Raw genomic sequence first — 12,536 nt, forward strand, 5'->3', positions numbered from 1 at the left:
ACATTTCCTTGCTTTTCAGTTCAAGTACAATTCGGTACAATATGGGATACATTGTAGTACATTCAACAAACTGCAGAGCAGCAACACTTCAAAGCACTCAGCACTCCCTTTCAGGCAAAACAAGTTGGCCATCAGTCAGACAGCGCTGTCGCCTGCTCCCTCACACACAGGGCGGCCGCTACTTTCCGGTCACCTCGCTTCCCTTCCACGGTCTCGTGCTCTTCTCGGCTTCTTTCTTCGTTACTGTGGCTTCGCGTCCTGCTGTTGCTCGCTCGCTGCTGCTCCGCAATGTCGATTGGATACAAGGAGTGGGCCAGTTCTCTGATGGTCGTGGAGCAGCTTGGAGACGAGTGCGAAAAGGCGACTGTGAAGCAAATGAGGACAACCTGCAAGAAGCTACTGGGGAATTAGCTCAAATGGTAGAGCGCTCGCTTAGCATGTGAGAGGTAGCGGGATCGATGCCTGCATTCTCCACTCTGCTTTTGGCTCAGAGCAATTCTCCAGAAAGAAATGTGGTCTCACGTGTCACTGAGTTCATGCCAGATGGGTCAAAGCACAGCAAACCTTTTTCTGCCATGTCATAAGCAAGACGTCTTGATTTTTGCAAAGATGGATATATGAGGCGAGAGAAGCCAAAAGAACGACTTGCGAGCATTGATTGCTTTTCTGAGCATTTGACTCAGGACCTTCGATTGAGCAGACTGATATGCTGCCTGCTGCGCGAAGAAGGCACTTGCCATGCAAGCGGCCAGGCAGCACGACCAAGTCGGGCAGCTTGCAAGGTCTTTAAATTCAGAATGCGCAGCTTGCAAAAAATCTGCGAGCCTGATAAGAAGTCAAAGCTACACTCTTGTGATTGTTAGTCACACGCGTTTTCCAGGCTGTAAAGAGTCGCTGGCGGTTGACAGTCCCACCGCGCTGCAGCATGGGCTGGTACTGAAGACGCACAGGCCACGCCACGAGTCCAGATGCGTCAACATGCTCACGGAAAACAATCATCGCACAGAAAAATATTTGGCGCTTCCCTTCGATAGCTCAGTTGGTAGAGCGGAGGACTGTAGTGGAATACTCAGCAAAGTCATCCTTAGGTCGCTGGTTCAATTCCGGCTCGAAGGAGCTAGTGTACTTTTGGATTAAGCAGCAATTCGCTCAAACCAGTTCTCATCACTTTATGGTGCATCATGTTGCCACGAAGGAGCAGGACACCACTTTTCTCGTCTCAAACCTGAATGCACTCTGCATCCACCTTCACACAGCTGTTATGCTTGAGCATTTGTGTCTGCTCACCAGCACAGAGTTTTTTTAAATTTCAAAATTTGCATATAAAAATTTGTACAGTCCATTCAAAAGCAGTTCAGTACATTTAGCTGCGGTCAGCAATCCCATACACTACATTTGGGTGCTGACGGCAGTTCCGTTCGATACATTTCCTTGCTTTTCAGTTCAAGTACAATTCGGTACAATATGGGATACATTGTAGTGCATTCAACAAACTGCAGAGCAGCAACACTTCAAAGCACTCAGCACTCCCTTTCAGGCAAAACAAGTTGGCCATCAGTCAGACAGCGCTCTCGCCTGCTCCCTCACACACAGGGCGGCCGCTACTTTCCGGTCACCTCGCTTCCCTTCCACGGTCTCGTGCTCTTCTCGGCTTCTTTCTTCGTTAATGTGGCTTCGCGTCCTGCTGTTGCTCGCTCGCTGCTGCTCCGCAATGTCGATTGGATACAAGGAGTGGGCCAGTTCTCTGATGGTCGTGGAGCAGCTTGGAGACGAGTGCGAAAAGGCGACTGAGAAGCAAATGAGGGAAACCTGCAAGAAGCTACTGGGGAATTAGCTCAAATGGTAGAGCGCTCGCTTAGCATATGAGAGGTAGTGGGATCGATGCCTGCATTCTCCACTCTGCTTTTGGCTCAGAGCAATTCTCCAGAAAGAAATGTGGTCTCACGTGTCACTGAGTTCACGCCAGATGGGTCAAAGCACAGCAAACCTTTTTCTGCCATGTCATAAGCAAGACGTCTTGATTTTTGCAAAGATGGATATATGAGGCGAGAGAAGCCAAAAGAACGACTTGCGAGCATTGATTGCTTTTCTGAGCATTTGACTCAGGACCTTCGATTGAGCAGACTGATATGCTGCCTGCTGCGCGAAGAAGGCACTTGCCATGCAAGCGGCCAGGCAGCACGACCAAGTCGGGCAGCTTGCAAGGTCTTTAAATTCAGAATGCGCAGCTTGCAAAAAATCTGCGAGCCTGATAAGAAGTCAAAGCTACACTCTTGTGATTGTTAGTCACACGCGTTTTCCAGGCTGTAAAGAGTAGCTGGCGGTTGACAGTCCCACCGCGCTGCAGCATGGGCTGGTACTGAAGACGCACAGGCCACGCCATGATTCCAGATACGTCAACATGCTCACGGAAAACAATCATCGCACAGAAAAATCTTTGGCGCTTCCCTTCGATAGCTCAGTTGGTAGAGCGGAGGACTGTAGTGGAATACTCAGCAAAGTCATCCTTAGGTCGCTGGTTCAATTCCGGCTCGAAGGAGCTAGTGTACTTTTGGATTAAGCAGCAATTCGCTCAAACCAGTTCTCATCACTTTATGGTGCATCATGTTGCCACGAAGGAGCAGGACACCACTTTTCTCGTCTCAAACCTGAATGCACTCTGCATCCACCTTCACACAGCTGTTATGCTTGAGCATTTGTGTCTGCTCACCAGCACAGAGTTTTTTTAAATTTCAAAATTTGCATATAAAAATTTGTACAGTCCATTCAAAAGCAGTTCAGTACATTTAGCTGCGGTCAGCAATCCCATACACTACATTTGGGTGCTGACGGCAGTTCCGTTCGATACATTTCCTTGCTTTTCAGTTCAAGTACAATTCGGTACAATATGGGATACATTGTAGTGCATTCAACAAACTGCAGAGCAGCAACACTTCAAAGCACTCAGCACTCCCTTTCAGGCAAAACAAGTTGGCTATCAGTCAGACAGCGCTGTCGCCTGCTCCCTCACACACAGGGCGGCCGCTACTTTCCGGTCACCTCGCTTCCCTTCCACGGTCTCGTGCTCTTCTCGGCTTCTTTCTTCGTTAATGTGGCTTCGCGTCCTGCTGTTGCTCGCTCGCTGCTGCTCCGCAATGTCGATTGGATACAAGGAGTGGGCCAGTTCTCTGATGGTCGTGGAGCAGCTTGGAGACGAGTGCGAAAAGGCGACTGAGAAGCAAATGAGGGAAACCTGCAAGAAGCTACTGGGGAATTAGCTCAAATGGTAGAGCGCTCGCTTAGCATATGAGAGGTAGTGGGATCGATGCCTGCATTCTCCACTCTGCTTTTGGCTCAGAGCAATTCTCCAGAAAGAAATGTGGTCTCACGTGTCACTGAGTTCACGCCAGATGGGTCAAAGCACAGCAAACCTTTTTCTGCCATGTCATAAGCAAGACGTCTTGATTTTTGCAAAGATGGATATATGAGGCGAGAGAAGCCAAAAGAACGACTTGCGAGCATTGATTGCTTTTCTGAGCATTTGACTCAGGACCTTCGATTGAGCAGACTGATATGCTGCCTGCTGCGCGAAGAAGGCACTTGCCATGCAAGCGGCCAGGCAGCACGACCAAGTCGGGCAGCTTGCAAGGTCTTTAAATTCAGAATGCGCAGCTTGCAAAAAATCTGCGAGCCTGATAAGAAGTCAAAGCTACACTCTTGTGATTGTTAGTCACACGCGTTTTCCAGGCTGTAAAGAGTAGCTGGCGGTTGACAGTCCCACCGCGCTGCAGCATGGGCTGGTACTGAAGACGCACAGGCCACGCCATGATTCCAGATACGTCAACATGCTCACGGAAAACAATCATCGCACAGAAAAATCTTTGGCGCTTCCCTTCGATAGCTCAGTTGGTAGAGCGGAGGACTGTAGTGGAATACTCAGCAAAGTCATCCTTAGGTCGCTGGTTCAATTCCGGCTCGAAGGAGCTAGTGTACTTTTGGATTAAGCAGCAATTCGCTCAAACCAGTTCTCATCACTTTATGGTGCATCATGTTGCCACGAAGGAGCAGGACACCACTTTTCTCGTCTCAAACCTGAATGCACTCTGCATCCACCTTCACACAGCTGTTATGCTTGAGCATTTGTGTCTGCTCACCAGCACAGAGTTTTTTTAAATTTCAAAATTTGCATATAAAAATTTGTACAGTCCATTCAAAAGCAGTTCAGTACATTTAGCTGCGGTCAGCAATCCCATACACTACATTTGGGTGCTGACGGCAGTTCCGTTCGATACATTTCCTTGCTTTTCAGTTCAAGTACAATTCGGTACAATATGGGATACATTGTAGTGCATTCAACAAACTGCAGAGCAGCAACACTTCAAAGCACTCAGCACTCCCTTTCAGGCAAAACAAGTTGGCCATCAGTCAGACAGCGCTCTCGCCTGCTCCCTCACACACAGGGCGGCCGCTACTTTCCGGTCACCTCGCTTCCCTTCCACGGTCTCGTGCTCTTCTCGGCTTCTTTCTTCGTTAATGTGGCTTCGCGTCCTGCTGTTGCTCGCTCGCTGCTGCTCCGCAATGTCGATTGGATACAAGGAGTGGGCCAGTTCTCTGATGGTCGTGGAGCAGCTTGGAGACGAGTGCGAAAAGGCGACTGAGAAGCAAATGAGGGAAACCTGCAAGAAGCTACTGGGGAATTAGCTCAAATGGTAGAGCGCTCGCTTAGCATATGAGAGGTAGTGGGATCGATGCCTGCATTCTCCACTCTGCTTTTGGCTCAGAGCAATTCTCCAGAAAGAAATGTGGTCTCACGTGTCACTGAGTTCACGCCAGATGGGTCAAAGCACAGCAAACCTTTTTCTGCCATGTCATAAGCAAGACGTCTTGATTTTTGCAAAGATGGATATATGAGGCGAGAGAAGCCAAAAGAACGACTTGCGAGCATTGATTGCTTTTCTGAGCATTTGACTCAGGACCTTCGATTGAGCAGACTGATATGCTGCCTGCTGCGCGAAGAAGGCACTTGCCATGCAAGCGGCCAGGCAGCACGACCAAGTCGGGCAGCTTGCAAGGTCTTTGAATTCAGAATGCGCAGCTTGCAAAAAATCTGCGAGCCTGATAAGAAGTCAAAGCTACACTCTTGTGATTGTTAGTCACACGCGTTTTCCAGGCTGTAAAGAGTAGCTGGCGGTTGACAGTCCCACCGCGCTGCAGCATGGGCTGGTACTGAAGACGCACAGGCCACGCCATGATTCCAGATGCGTCAACATGCTCACGGAAAACAATCATCGCACAGAAAAATATTTGGCGCTTCCCTTCGATAGCTCAGTTGGTAGAGCGGAGGACTGTAATGGAATACTCAGCAAAGTCGTCCTTAGGTCGCTAGTTCAATTCCGGCTCGAAGGAGCTAGTGTACTTTTGGATTAAGCAGCAATTCGCTCAAACCAGTTCTCATCACTTTATGGTGCATCATGTTGCCACGAAGGAGCAGGACACCACTTTTCTCGTCTCAAACCTGAATGCACTCTGCATCCACCTTCACACAGCTGTTATGCTTGAGCATTTGTGTCTGCTCACCAGCACAGAGTTTTTTTAAATTTCAAAATTTGCATATAAAAATTTGTACAGTCCATTCAAAAGCAGTTCAGTACATTTAGCTGCGGTCAGCAATCCCATACACTACATTTGGGTGCTGACGGCAGTTCCGTTCGATACATTTCCTTGCTTTTCAGTTCAAGTACAATTCGGTACAATATGGGATACATTGTAGTGCATTCAACAAACTGCAGAGCAGCAACACTTCAAAGCACTCAGCACTCCCTTTCAGGCAAAACAAGTTGGCTATCAGTCAGACAGCGCTGTCGCCTGCTCCCTCACACACAGGGCGGCCGCTACTTTCCGGTCACCTCGCTTCCCTTCCACGGTCTCGTGCTCTTCTCGGCTTCTTTCTTCGTTACTGTGGCTTCGCGTCCTGCTGTTGCTCGCTCGCTGCTGCTCCGCAATGTCGATTGGATACAAGGAGTGGGCCAGTTCTCTGATGGTCGTGGAGCAGCTTGGAGACGAGTGCGAAAAGGCGACTGAGAAGCAAATGAGGGAAACCTGCACGAAGCTACTGGGGAATTAGCTCAAATGGTAGAGCGCTCGCTTAGCATATGAGAGGTAGGGGGATCGATGCCTGCATTCTCCACTCTGCTTTTGGCTCAGAGCAATTCTCCAGAAAGAAATGTGGTCTCACGTGTCACTCAGTTCACGCCAGATGGGTCAAAGCACAGCAAACCTTTTTCTGCCATGTCATAAGCAAGACGTCTTGATTTTTGCAAAGATGGATATATGAGGCGAGAGAAGCCAAAAGAACGACTTGCGAGCATTGATTGCTTTTCTGAGCATTTGACTCAAGACCTTCGATTGAGCAGACTGATATGCTGCCTGCTGCGCGAAGAAGGCACTTGCCATGCAAGCGGCCAGGCAGCACGACCAAGTCGGGCAGCTTGCAAGGTCTTTAAATTCAGAATGCGCAGCTTGCAAAAAATCTGCGAGCCTGATAAGAAGTCAAAGCTACACTCTTGTGATTGTTAGTCACACGCGTTTTCCAGGCTGTAAAGAGTAGCTGGCGGTTGACAGTCCCACCGCGCTGCAGCATGGGCTGGTACTGAAGACGCACAGGCCACGCCACGAGTCCAGATGCGTCAACATGCTCACGGAAAACAATCATCGCACAGAAAAATCTTTGGTGCTTCCCTTCGATAGCTCAGTTGGTAGAGCGGAGGACTGTAGTGGAATACTCAGCAAAGTCATCCTTAGGTCGCTGGTTCAATTCTGGCTCGAAGGAGCTAGTGTACTTTTGGATTAAGCAGCAATTCGCTCAAACCAGTTCTCATCACTTTATGGTGCATCATGTTGCCACGAAGGAGCAGGACACCACTTTTCTCGTCTCAAACCTGAATGCACTCGGCATCCACCTTCACACAGCTGTTATGCTTGAGCATTTGTGTCTGCTCACCAGCACAGAGTTTTTTTAAATTTCAAAATTTGCATTTCAAAATTTGTACAGTCCATTCAAAAGCAGTTCAGTACATTTAGCTGCGGTCAGCAATCCCATACACTACATTTGGGTGCTGACGGCAGTTCCGTTCGATACATTTCCTTGCTTTTCAGTTCAAGTACAATTCGGTACAATATGGCATACATTGTAGTACATTCAACAAACTGCAGAGCAGCAACACTTCAAAGCACTCAGCACTCCCTTTCAGGCAAAACAAGTTGGCTATCAGTCAGACAGCGCTGTCGCCTGCTCCCTCACACACAGGGCGGCCGCTACTTTCCGGTCACCTCGCTTCCCTTCCACGGTCTCGTGCTCTTCTCGGCTTCTTTCTTCGTTACTGTGGCTTCGCGTCCTGCTGTTGCTCGCTCGCTGCTGCTCCGCAATGTCGATTGGATACAAGGAGTGGGCCAGTTCTCTGATGGTCGTGGAGCAGCTTGGAGACGAGTGCGAAAAGGCGACTGTGAAGCAAATGAGGGCAACCTGCAAGAAGCTACTGGGGAATTAGCTCAAATGGTAGAGCGCTCGCTTAGCATGTGAGAGGTAGTGGGATCGATGCCTGCATTCTCCACTCTGCTTTTGGCTCAGAGCAATTCTCCAGAAAGAAATGTGGTCTCACGTGTCACTGAGTTCATGCCAGATGGGTCAAAGCACAGCAAACCTTTTTCTGCCATGTCATAAGCAAGACGTCTTGATTTTTGCAAAGATGGATATATGAGGCGAGAGAAGCCAAAAGAACGACTTGCGAGCATTGATTGCTTTTCTGAGCATTTGACTCAGGACCTTCGATTGAGCAGACTGATATGCTGCCTGCTGCGCGAAGAAGGCACTTGCCATGCAAGCGGCCAGGCAGCACGACCAAGTCGGGCAGCTTGCAAGGTCTTTAAATTCAGAATGCGCAGCTTGCAAAAAATCTGCGAGCCTGATAAGAAGTCAAAGCTACACTCTTGTGATTGTTAGTCACACGCGTTTTCCAGGCTGTAAAGAGTCGCTGGCGGTTCACAGTCCCACCGCGCTGCAGCATGGGCTGGTACTGAAGACGCACAGGCCACGCCACGAGTCCAGATGCGTCAACATGCTCACGGAAAACAATCATCGCACAGGAAAATCTTTGGTGCTTCCCTTCGATAGCTCAGTTGGTAGAGCGGAGGACTGTAGTGGAATACTTAGCAAAGTCATCCTTAGGTCGCTGGTTCAATTCCGGCTCGAAGGAGCTAGTGTACTTTTGGATTAAGCAGCAATTCGCTCAAACCAGTTCTCATCACTTTATGGTGCATCATGTTGTCACGAAGGAGCAGGACACCACTTTTCTCGTCTCAAACCTGAATGCACTCTGCATCCACCTTCACACAGCTGTTATGCTTGAGCATATTTGTCTGCTCACCAGCACAGAGTTTTTTTAAATTTCAAAATTTGCATATAAAAATTTGTACAGTCCATTCAAAAGCAGTTCAGTACATTTAGCTGCGGTCAGCAATCCCATACACTACATTTGGGTGCTGACGGCAGTTCCGTTCGATACATTTCCTTGCTTTTCAGTTCAAGTACAATTCGGTACAATATGGGATACATTGTAGTACATTCAACAAACTGCAGAGCAGCAACACTTCAAAGCACTCAGCACACCCTTTCAGGCAAAACAAGTTGGCTATCAGTCAGACAGCGCTGTCGCCTGCTCCCTCACACACAGGGCGGCCGCTACTTTCCGGTCACCTCGCTTCCCTTCCACGGTCTCGTGCTCTTCTCGGCTTCTTTCTTCGTTACTGTGGCTTCGCGTCCTGCTGTTGCTCGCTCGCTGCTGCTCCGCAATGTCGATTGGATACAAGGAATGGGCCAGTTCTCTGATGGTCGTGGAGCAGCTTGGAGACGAGTGCGAAAAGGCGACTGTGAAGCAAATGAGGGCAACCTGCAAGAAGTTACTGGGGAATTAGCTCAAATGGTCGAGCGCTCGCTTAGCATGTGAGAGGTAGCGGGATCGATGCCTGCATTCTCCACTCTGCTTTTGGCTCAGAGCAATTCTCCAGAAAGAAATGTGGTCTCACGTGTCACTGAGTTCATGCCAGATGGGTCAAAGCACAGCAAACCTTTTTCCGCCATGTCATAAGCAAGACGTCTTGATTTTTGCAAAGATGGATATATGAGGCGAGAGAAGCCAAAAGAACGACTTGCGAGCATTGATTGCTTTTCTGAGCATTTGACTCAGGACCTTCGATTGAGCAGACTGATATGCTGCCTGCTGCGCGAAGAAGGCACTTGCCATGCAAGCGGCCAGGCAGCACGACCAAGTCGGGCAGCTTGCAAGGTCTTTAAATTCAGAATGCGCAGCTTGCAAAAAATCTGCGAGCCTGATAAGAAGTCAAAGCTACACTCTTGTGATTGTTAGTCACACGCGTTTTCCAGGCTGTAAAGAGTCGCTGGCGGTTGACAGTCCCACCGCGCTGCAGCATGGGCTGGTACTGAAGACGCACAGGCCACGCCACGAGTCCAGATGCGTCAACATGCTCACGGAAAACAATCATCGCACAGAAAAATATTTGGCGCTTCCCTTCGATAGCTCAGTTGGTAGAGCGGAGGACTGTAGTGGAATACTCAGCAAAGTCATCCTTAGGTCGCTGGTTCAATTCCGGCTCGAAGGAGCTAGTGTACTTTTGGATTAAGCAGCAATTCGCTCAAACCAGTTCTCATCACTTTATGGTGCATCATGTTGCCACGAAGGAGCAGGACACCACTTTTCTCGTCTCAAACCTGAATGCACTCTGCATCCACCTTCACACAGCTGTTATGCTTGAGCATTTGTGTCTGCTCACCAGCACAGAGTTTTTTTAAATTTCAAAATTTGCATATAAAAATTTGTACAGTCCATTCAAAAGCAGTTCAGTACATTTAGCTGCGGTCAGCAATCCCATACACTACATTTGGGTGCTGACGGCAGTTCCGTTCGATACATTTCCTTGCTTTTCAGTTCAAGTACAATTCGGTACAATATGGGATACATTGTAGTGCATTCAACAAACTGCAGAGCAGCAACACTTCAAAGCACTCAGCACTCCCTTTCAGGCAAAACAAGTTGGCCATCAGTCAGACAGCGCTCTCGCCTGCTCCCTCACACACAGGGCGGCCGCTACTTTCCGGTCACCTCGCTTCCCTTCCACGGTCTCGTGCTCTTCTCGGCTTCTTTCTTCGTTAATGTGGCTTCGCGTCCTGCTGTTGCTCGCTCGCTGCTGCTCCGCAATGTCGATTGGATACAAGGAGTGGGCCAGTTCTCTGATGGTCGTGGAGCAGCTTGGAGACGAGTGCGAAAAGGCGACTGAGAAGCAAATGAGGGAAACCTGCAAGAAGCTACTGGGGAATTAGCTCAAATGGTAGAGCGCTCGCTTAGCATATGAGAGGTAGTGGGATCGATGCCTGCATTCTCCACTCTGCTTTTGGCTCAGAGCAATTCTCCAGAAAGAAATGTGGTCTCACGTGTCACTGAGTTCACGCCAGATGGGTCAAAGCACAGCAAACCTTTTTCTGCCATGTCATAAGCAAGACGTCTTGATTTTTGCAAAGATGGATATATGAGGCGAGAGAAGCCAAAAGAACGACTTGCGAGCATTGATTGCTTTTCTGAGCATTTGACTCAGGACCTTCGATTGAGCAGACTGATATGCTGCCTGCTGCGCGAAGAAGGCACTTGCCATGCAAGCGGCCAGGCAGCACGACCAAGTCGGGCAGCTTGCAAGGTCTTTAAATTCAGAATGCGCAGCTTGCAAAAAATCTGCGAGCCTGATAAGAAGTCAAAGCTACACTCTTGTGATTGTTAGTCACACGCGTTTTCCAGGCTGTAAAGAGTAGCTGGCGGTTGACAGTCCCACCGCGCTGCAGCATGGGCTGGTACTGAAGACGCACAGGCCACGCCATGATTCCAGATACGTCAACATGCTCACGGAAAACAATCATCGCACAGAAAAATCTTTGGCGCTTCCCTTCGATAGCTCAGTTGGTAGAGCGGAGGACTGTAGTGGAATACTCAGCAAAGTCATCCTTAGGTCGCTGGTTCAATTCCGGCTCGAAGGAGCTAGTGTACTTTTGGATTAAGCAGCAATTCGCTCAAACCAGTTCTCATCACTTTATGGTGCATCATGTTGCCACGAAGGAGCAGGACACCACTTTTCTCGTCTCAAACCTGAATGCACTCTGCATCCACCTTCACACAGCTGTTATGCTTGAGCATTTGTGTCTGCTCACCAGCACAGAGTTTTTTTAAATTTCAAAATTTGCATATAAAAATTTGTACAGTCCATTCAAAAGCAGTTCAGTACATTTAGCTGCGGTCAGCAATCCCATACACTACATTTGGGTGCTGACGGCAGTTCCGTTCGATACATTTCCTTGCTTTTCAGTTCAAGTACAATTCGGTACAATATGGGATACATTGTAGTGCATTCAACAAACTGCAGAGCAGCAACACTTCAAAGCACTCAGCACTCCCTTTCAGGCAAAACAAGTTGGCTATCAGTCAGACAGCGCTGTCGCCTGCTCCCTCACACACAGGGCGGCCGCTACTTTCCGGTCACCTCGCTTCCCTTCCACGGTCTCGTGCTCTTCTCGGCTTCTTTCTTCGTTAATGTGGCTTCGCGTCCTGCTGTTGCTCGCTCGCTGCTGCTCCGCAATGTCGATTGGATACAAGGAGTGGGCCAGTTCTCTGATGGTCGTGGAGCAGCTTGGAGACGAGTGCGAAAAGGCGACTGAGAAGCAAATGAGGGAAACCTGCAAGAAGCTACTGGGGAATTAGCTCAAATGGTAGAGCGCTCGCTTAGCATATGAGAGGTAGTGGGATCGATGCCTGCATTCTCCACTCTGCTTTTGGCTCAGAGCAATTCTCCAGAAAGAAATGTGGTCTCACGTGTCACTGAGTTCACGCCAGATGGGTCAAAGCACAGCAAACCTTTTTCTGCCATGTCATAAGCAAGACGTCTTGATTTTTGCAAAGATGGATATATGAGGCGAGAGAAGCCAAAAGAACGACTTGCGAGCATTGATTGCTTTTCTGAGCATTTGACTCAGGACCTTCGATTGAGCAGACTGATATGCTGCCTGCTGCGCGAAGAAGGCACTTGCCATGCAAGCGGCCAGGCAGCACGACCAAGTCGGGCAGCTTGCAAGGTCTTTAAATTCAGAATGCGCAGCTTGCAAAAAATCTGCGAGCCTGATAAGAAGTCAAAGCTACACTCTTGTGATTGTTAGTCACACGCGTTTTCCAGGCTGTAAAGAGTAGCTGGCGGTTGACAGTCCCACCGCGCTGCAGCATGGGCTGGTACTGAAGACGCACAGGCCACGCCATGATTCCAGATACGTCAACATGCTCACGGAAAACAATCATCGCACAGAAAAATCTTTGGCGCTTCCCTTCGATAGCTCAGTTGGTAGAGCGGAGGACTGTAGTGGAATACTCAGCAAAGTCATCCTTAGGTCGCTGGTTCAATTCCGGCTCGAAGGAGCTAGTGTACTTTTGGATTAAGCAGCAATTCGCTCA

At 49.0% G+C, this 12,536-nt stretch overlaps 9 non-coding genes across 9 annotated transcripts; all 9 read left to right on the plus strand.

The window, feature by feature from the left end:
- The first annotated feature begins 1,024 nt into the window (after nucleotides 1–1,024).
- Nucleotides 1,025–1,116, plus strand: trnay-gua (transfer RNA tyrosine (anticodon GUA)). The gene is given in 2 exon segments: nucleotides 1,025–1,061; nucleotides 1,081–1,116. It is a non-coding gene; the product is annotated as a tRNA-Tyr (tRNA).
- Nucleotides 1,117–2,447: 1,331 nt separating this feature from the next.
- Nucleotides 2,448–2,539, plus strand: trnay-gua (transfer RNA tyrosine (anticodon GUA)). The gene is given in 2 exon segments: nucleotides 2,448–2,484; nucleotides 2,504–2,539. It is a non-coding gene; the product is annotated as a tRNA-Tyr (tRNA).
- Nucleotides 2,540–3,870: 1,331 nt separating this feature from the next.
- Nucleotides 3,871–3,962, plus strand: trnay-gua (transfer RNA tyrosine (anticodon GUA)). Its single transcript is given in 2 exon segments — nucleotides 3,871–3,907; nucleotides 3,927–3,962. It is a non-coding gene; the product is annotated as a tRNA-Tyr (tRNA).
- Nucleotides 3,963–5,293: 1,331 nt separating this feature from the next.
- trnay-gua (transfer RNA tyrosine (anticodon GUA)) lies at nucleotides 5,294–5,385 on the plus strand. The gene is given in 2 exon segments: nucleotides 5,294–5,330; nucleotides 5,350–5,385. It is a non-coding gene; the product is annotated as a tRNA-Tyr (tRNA).
- Nucleotides 5,386–6,716: 1,331 nt separating this feature from the next.
- Nucleotides 6,717–6,808, plus strand: trnay-gua (transfer RNA tyrosine (anticodon GUA)). Its single transcript is given in 2 exon segments — nucleotides 6,717–6,753; nucleotides 6,773–6,808. It is a non-coding gene; the product is annotated as a tRNA-Tyr (tRNA).
- A 1,331-nt stretch (nucleotides 6,809–8,139) lies between these two features.
- trnay-gua (transfer RNA tyrosine (anticodon GUA)) lies at nucleotides 8,140–8,231 on the plus strand. The gene is given in 2 exon segments: nucleotides 8,140–8,176; nucleotides 8,196–8,231. It is a non-coding gene; the product is annotated as a tRNA-Tyr (tRNA).
- Nucleotides 8,232–9,562: 1,331 nt separating this feature from the next.
- On the plus strand, nucleotides 9,563–9,654 carry trnay-gua (transfer RNA tyrosine (anticodon GUA)). The gene is given in 2 exon segments: nucleotides 9,563–9,599; nucleotides 9,619–9,654. It is a non-coding gene; the product is annotated as a tRNA-Tyr (tRNA).
- A 1,331-nt stretch (nucleotides 9,655–10,985) lies between these two features.
- Nucleotides 10,986–11,077, plus strand: trnay-gua (transfer RNA tyrosine (anticodon GUA)). The gene is given in 2 exon segments: nucleotides 10,986–11,022; nucleotides 11,042–11,077. It is a non-coding gene; the product is annotated as a tRNA-Tyr (tRNA).
- A 1,331-nt stretch (nucleotides 11,078–12,408) lies between these two features.
- On the plus strand, nucleotides 12,409–12,500 carry trnay-gua (transfer RNA tyrosine (anticodon GUA)). The gene is given in 2 exon segments: nucleotides 12,409–12,445; nucleotides 12,465–12,500. It is a non-coding gene; the product is annotated as a tRNA-Tyr (tRNA).
- The last annotated feature ends 36 nt before the right edge of the window (nucleotides 12,501–12,536 follow it).

This window comes from Pristiophorus japonicus, unplaced genomic scaffold (assembly GCF_044704955.1).
Source record: "Pristiophorus japonicus isolate sPriJap1 unplaced genomic scaffold, sPriJap1.hap1 HAP1_SCAFFOLD_429, whole genome shotgun sequence".
In the NCBI taxonomy this organism is placed as follows: Eukaryota; Metazoa; Chordata; class Chondrichthyes; family Pristiophoridae; genus Pristiophorus; species Pristiophorus japonicus.